The sequence below is a fragment of the Lactuca virosa genome, chromosome 5 (assembly GCF_052849685.1).
Source record: "Lactuca virosa cultivar CGN04683 chromosome 5, Lactuca_virosa_CGN04683_v6, whole genome shotgun sequence".
NCBI classification, from domain to species: Eukaryota; Viridiplantae; Streptophyta; class Magnoliopsida; order Asterales; family Asteraceae; genus Lactuca; species Lactuca virosa.
The window spans coordinates 261,059,048-261,065,584 of record NC_136430.1 but is presented as its reverse complement, the minus strand read 5'-3'; the positions used below and the strand labels follow the sequence as shown (position 1 = coordinate 261,065,584).

At 30.5% G+C, this 6,537-nt stretch overlaps 1 long non-coding RNA gene across 1 annotated transcript; it reads left to right on the top strand.

Annotated features, from left to right (window-relative positions):
• Positions 1 to 1,199: 1,199 nt before the first annotated feature.
• Positions 1,200 to 5,649, top strand: LOC145116122 (uncharacterized). The gene is made up of 4 exons (XR_013711877.1): positions 1,200 to 1,462; positions 4,974 to 5,101; positions 5,240 to 5,323; positions 5,524 to 5,649. It is a non-coding gene; the product is annotated as an uncharacterized LOC145116122 (long non-coding RNA).
• Positions 5,650 to 6,537: the final 888 nt, after the last annotated feature.

Here is a 6,537-nt window from a genome sequence, read left to right as displayed (position 1 = left end):
ATAATAAAAATCCGATGCACTGTTATTCACTTATGAATTACGAGAGCTGAAATTAAAAATAAAAATTATTTTATGTTAAAAGTATATCAATATGGATGTCTATTTATAGGAAATAAAAAATTATGAATTTTGATATATTTAAAATCGAATTTTGATAAAAAGAGTTTATTTAAAGTTAAAAAAAAAACAAGAAAATAAGTTGTTTGCATATATTAAGATAATGATTAACACAATTTAAGAAAACATATTACAACTTTGAAAAACACACGTGTATTGCTTTCATTTTTTGGCCGATACGATGAGAGATTTTGCGGCAAAAATAAATGATTGATTGAAAATGATTCCCCCATTCTTAATCTTTTTATTTTTCTCACTTGAACTTTCCTCTTTTTTTTCTCCCTCTCTCTCTCTTTATATATATATATATATATATATATATATATATATATATATATATATATATATATATATATATATATGAGACGGTTCAGTTGAAATTAAAAAAAGTAGAGATCTTGAGATTCAACCTGAGCTATATATTTCTTATTTGCTGCTCTAACGCTCCAGCGTATCGGCAACAACAGTGCATGCCTAATCATAAATGATTATAAATATATGGCTGTTCACAAATTTGGTAATCATATATGATTATGATAGTTAGTGGCAGAAGAGGTGGTTGTCACAGGGGTGACAGTGGTATAAGTGACGGAGGTGACACTGGTGGGGTCGACTGGTGTCAGATGTGGTAATAGTGGTGGTGGTCGTAGTTGTGGTGGCGGAGGAGAAAGGAGCGGGTGGCGCTATATAATCATTTATGATTATAACAGGCCTGCCGTGCCGGTACGTCGGAGGGTTGGAGCGGTAGATTTGAAATATGTAGCTGATGTTGAATCTCAAGATCTATATTTTATTTTTAATCTCAACGGAACCTACTTCTCTCTATATATAACCACACAAACACTAAATTTTCTACCCTAAGATAAGGGTGAGCGTTTGACCCGGTTGGACCGGACCAAACCGAGACTAGTATTTGATAATACGGGTTGATATGTGGCTATATCAATTTTGGATATATATATATATATATATATATATATATATATATATATATATATATATATATATATATATATATATATATATATATATATATATATATATATAACCGACATTGATTTGGAATTTGAAGAGCCAAAATTACTTCCTAATCCTAATGATATATAATTTCACCCACACCCGATCCTTCCTAATCTTAATCCTATATAATTTCACCCACACCCGATCCTTTAGATGACATTGTGAACACCAAAACTAACCCCCACCCCCCAAAAAAAAATAAAAATAAAAGGGATCAACTCCAAAATTGATCATCTTTACATCAGATTCAAGCTTTGTTGATCAAGACCTTAAAGAATAAAAAACAATATTTGATGATTCGAGACACGATTTTAACAAAACTCAAGTAAGTTCTTATATTGTAGATATTCTTTATTTATACTTGTAAAGTAGATTATTATTGTTATTTGAATTTTTTTTATTATTATAAAGTCTGATTCAGTAGTATCTAGTAAACCAAAGATTCAATTTTTAACCGTATCGGTTTATCTAATACCAGCTTTTTAAAACTCGGTTTAGTTTCCGTTTTATTGTTCAAACTGTTTTTTTGTGACATCTACATATATTTATGCATGTGTGTATGAACTATAAGAAAACAACACTTACATAGAAGAAATTTAATTGATATTTGAAGTCGAATACTTTCTTCCAATAAATAGTTAAAAATGATTTTAACATACCATATATAGAACTCAAACTTATCTTATTTTTTAAAACCAAATACGAAAAAACATTATCTATGTTCTTTCATCCATTTATCTTTCAAGTCATTTGAACTTCGTTTTAGTAATCAAATATTAATATTGTATCATCTACAAGTCTACAACCATCAGCGACCATTTTTTTTTTACTTATTTTTGAATAAAATAAATATAATATAAAAGTTCAATCACTAAAACACAACCCTACCGATCGTTATTGCGGGTATACCAACTATATCATGGTCGGTCCCGTGTTTAGATTGGCCTTTACCAATTACATGTTCTTGATAAGGCTTTCACCTGCAATGTATTATGAACTTGAAGGCTAATTATTCCCTGTTTTCTTTTTCTTTTAATTGATCAAAAGTTGTATCATAGTTGACAGAATCCAAAGTCACAACAACAATTTGAGATGAACAACAAAAATGAACCATTAACCACAAGAATCAGAGAAGAAGATGTCCTAAGTCCTAACCATATGATGACCAACCTCAAAGAAAAATATGCATTAAAAGAATATGACGAATCAACCTCACTTATTGCCATGAAACAGAAGGAACTCTTACAATTATATAAGGGAACCTAAGAATACAAAAACACCAAGCGTTTGGAGCAAAGGGTGCATATGTATCTTCTTTTAACGATGTTGCAGACTGGAACGAAGCAAAACCTCCATTTGTGAGCGCAGTCGACGGCTTCCACTTTACCACCACATTTTGGGCACGCACCAGGCGCTTCCTGTCGGCTTAACTCCTTCTCTTCTTCCTCACACACGTACTGTAGTCTCATTTACCCCGCTTCTAACTTTCTTGCGTTTCTTTTTATGCTCCTTCGTGTATATATATATATATATATATATATATATATATATATATATATATATATATATATATATATATATATAGAGAGAGAGAGAGAGAGAGAGAGAGAGAGAGAGAGAGAATTGAATGCAGTAGTTGGAACCAAGTACTGGTTTGTTTTTGTCCGCTTGTATTATTCATCCAACTGATTTTATTCGAGAGAGAGTTTGCAGGGAAAGGATGTTTAAAGACAACATTGGACAAAAGTTGGATTGAATAAAGAAAAAAAAAATCATGAAAAAATAGTAATGTAACTAAATATCGCTGTACGCATTTTTTCTAATATCGCTTCTGTAACCGTAATAAGAGTATAACTCAACAATTAAGGTGTTCTTAGAATACATATTGGGCGAATGGTCGGTCGTTTGCACAGTGTAAAATTACATAGTTAAAAATTTTGCAAATAAATATTAAAATTAATAAATATTATTGATATTTATAACATAACACGTTTCATATTCTGCACTAATATTAAATGCTATTCAAAATAAAACATTTTCATTTTTAAGAATATATTAATGTTTTGTTTATTTGATGAGTTCTTTTCTACGAAATCTAGAAAATCCAACAAATATTACAAAACGTCGAAACCAGTGTTTTAAATGGCGCGTGCCAAGGCATGCCATGACATGAGGTGTGGCGTCGCCGTTACGAAAATCCTCATAACATTGTTGTTAGGTGTGACGCGTGACAAAGCGTAATATAACGAGTCATGAAGTGTTATGGCGCGTGTTTTTTCGTTTGAGACACATTTTTTTTTTTTGCTCTCTCTTTATGTATTTTCTAATATGGGATACAAGTATTGTGCTTTTGTTATTTTTTGCTATTAGTTATTGATATAAGACTTCTAAAAAGTAGTTATATTTAATATAATTTTATATTATGTGGTAATATAATTATAAATTAATACAAAAACGTCTCCTTACATCACGTCTTGAAAAACGTCATGGTTCGCAATTACTCATTAAGTTTGAGGTTTGACCTTGCCACCACGCTATGTCTCACGCCATTTAGAACCTTGGTCGAAACTTATGTCGGTTTACCACCATTAATCTCTCTCTCTCTCTCTCTCTCTCTCTCTCTCTCTCTCTCTCTCTCTCTCTCTCTCTCTCTCTCTCTCTCTCTCTCTCTCTCTCTCTCTCTGCGAGTGGAAAATACCCAAAGTGACATTTATATTCATTTTGTAGTCTATAATATCCACTACAAGAAAAATCTTGAATTGCTACGGAAAGTTGCTACGGAATCAAATTTCGTAGCTATTTTACTACGAAATATGTTACAAAATGGCTTGTCGTAGCTGTTTTACGATGGAAATGGTTACGAAATTGCATTCCGTAGCTAAATCCTAAATAGCTACGTATAGTTGCTACGGAATCAAAATTCGTAGTTATTCTACTACGAAATATGCTACACAATGACTGACCATAGCCTTGTACTTTCAGTTTTTTTATTATAAGCACATTTTCTTTTGAAAAAATAACTCAATTTTAGCATTGCACTTTGTTTGTTGAATTTCTATGTACTTTGTTGTAGGGTTAGAAATAAAGGGATATTAATGTCACTTATATTATGTTTACTTGTCTACAATAATAGACACATTTTCTTTTCTGCACACCAAATTTACTTTCTTGGAATTTATTTTTCTCTTTTAATCTATTATTGTAATCAAGAATTTCAAGTTTTCATCAACTCTATTGATAACAATCTTTTGGTGACATTGGAGCTTTTATAGGTTGTGTAATTTGTTGAAGCAAAATCAAAAGATATGTCTACTGATTTCAGTTCCTGTCAACTAATGTTTGGTGGTAAATTGATGCTTATGTGGTACCAGTTTAAGGAGTTGTTTTTTACTTAATCTGGACAACTATATAAATAATTATTATTTCACTTACTTTGTACTTAAGATGTTAAGCTACTAACTATTTATAGGATCATAGTTTCTTTGGCATGCATAATTGGTCTTCAATATGGTCATATTTTGATCGAATTACAAGTGTGAATTTCATTTATATTTTAGAGTATTTTCCTTGGTCAAATCTTGGCTGTCTGAGTTTGTTGTAGGGGCATAAAGATCGACTTTGCTTTTAGAATTTTAGTTTTAAATTTCCAAATAATATTTTAGAATATTATTAAGTTTTTTGGTTTTTGGTATTCCTTTGAATAAGGGCTTGTACACGATGTTGTAATAGGATGAAATAAAAGTAGGATACTATAACAAAGAAATAAATGAAATTAGGTTGTTATTTCTTAACCCTTATTATCTTATATCTTACTTTATTTCTATTGGTTTTGACAGGATTCGAGGGCACATGTAAGAGCCCCACATCTGTTTATAGGGACAATTTAGAGAATGCACACCTTTGGGATCGAAAACAGGGATACCTAACATTATGGAGCAATATCAATAAAAACATCATTATGCAGGTTCATTATTTTTACCTTTAATAATAGAAAATCAAGTGTTATAATATTAAGTCAATAATCACTATTCAGGTGTCTATGATCATTGTATTATCATTTGTTTTCAACTTTATTTCAAATCATTTTGACACCATGTGACAGCTTCATATCCTTTTGGCATCATACGACGACCTGGAAAGAGAAAAAAACAACCACGCTAATGTTGGATTTGATGGATCTCCAAAGGTAATTTATTTTGTTTCTTGTATACATGTTAATAGTATGTCAAATAAAAGAGTTGGTTTGTTGTTTTTACTTTGTGTTCATTTTCAAATTTTATATTTCTAGTTTGTCAAAAACTAGGGAAACCCTCAAAGCAAAACAAAATGGGATTTCATACAACTGATTGAATTTTAATCAAGTTGATTGTAAATTTGATTTTACAGGTTTTTCCATTTTGGTTGAGTATATGTGGCTGTTGGTGTGTTCGTGGCGATTCAAATCTAAACTGCTTGACTGTACTTGTAATTAATATTGAATTTTGATGATTAAACAACCTTGTAGAAGACTTTTCGACCATATCATATATCTATAAAATTGATGTAACTATTGAATTTATATTTACTACATTTTTATATATTTTTATGAATATTATAATTTCAAAAATTGGATTTTGTTGAACATTTTTATCATATTGAATTTGCTTTTGGAACCTGTTGCTACGGGACAAATCGTTGCTGAACAATGAACTATGAAATTCGCTACAGAACAAACAACTACGAAATTTGCTATGGAAAAAACAACTACAAAATTTGCTACGGAACAGACGACTACGGAATTTGCTATGAACAGACGGCTACAGAATTTGATACGGAACAGAGGGCTATATAATTTGCTACGGAACAGAGGGCTACAGAATTTGCTATGAAATAGATGGCTATGGAATTTGCTACGCAATTTGCTACGGAAAAATAGCTACGAAATTTGCTATGGAACTCAAATTGCAACGAAATAGATGTCGTTGAAACCGTCATAACAAAATTGCTACGGAATTATAATTTCGTAGCTAAACATTTTGCTATAAGAAATATAGCTACGAAGTCTAATTGATAAATTGAGTAGCAAATTCCGTAGTTATTCAGCTTTAGCTACGGAATTTCAGATTTTTGCTATGGAATTTTTTCGTAGCTAAATTGAAATTTTCTTGTAGTGATTGATTTAGTAACTAATTTGATGCACTTATTATTTTTTAAATTTATATCTATGTATCATATTATTTTTCATATTCCAACGTCGATAAACTAAAACCACATAGGCATAGTCTTGATACCAACATCTAATTTCTATAAGAGACTAATATAAATGTTTGGTTGAGACTAATTTAATATATACAAACAAAAAATTATGAAAGCTAAAAAGATTACATTCTCATGACTTGAAAAAGAGCATGATAACTCATT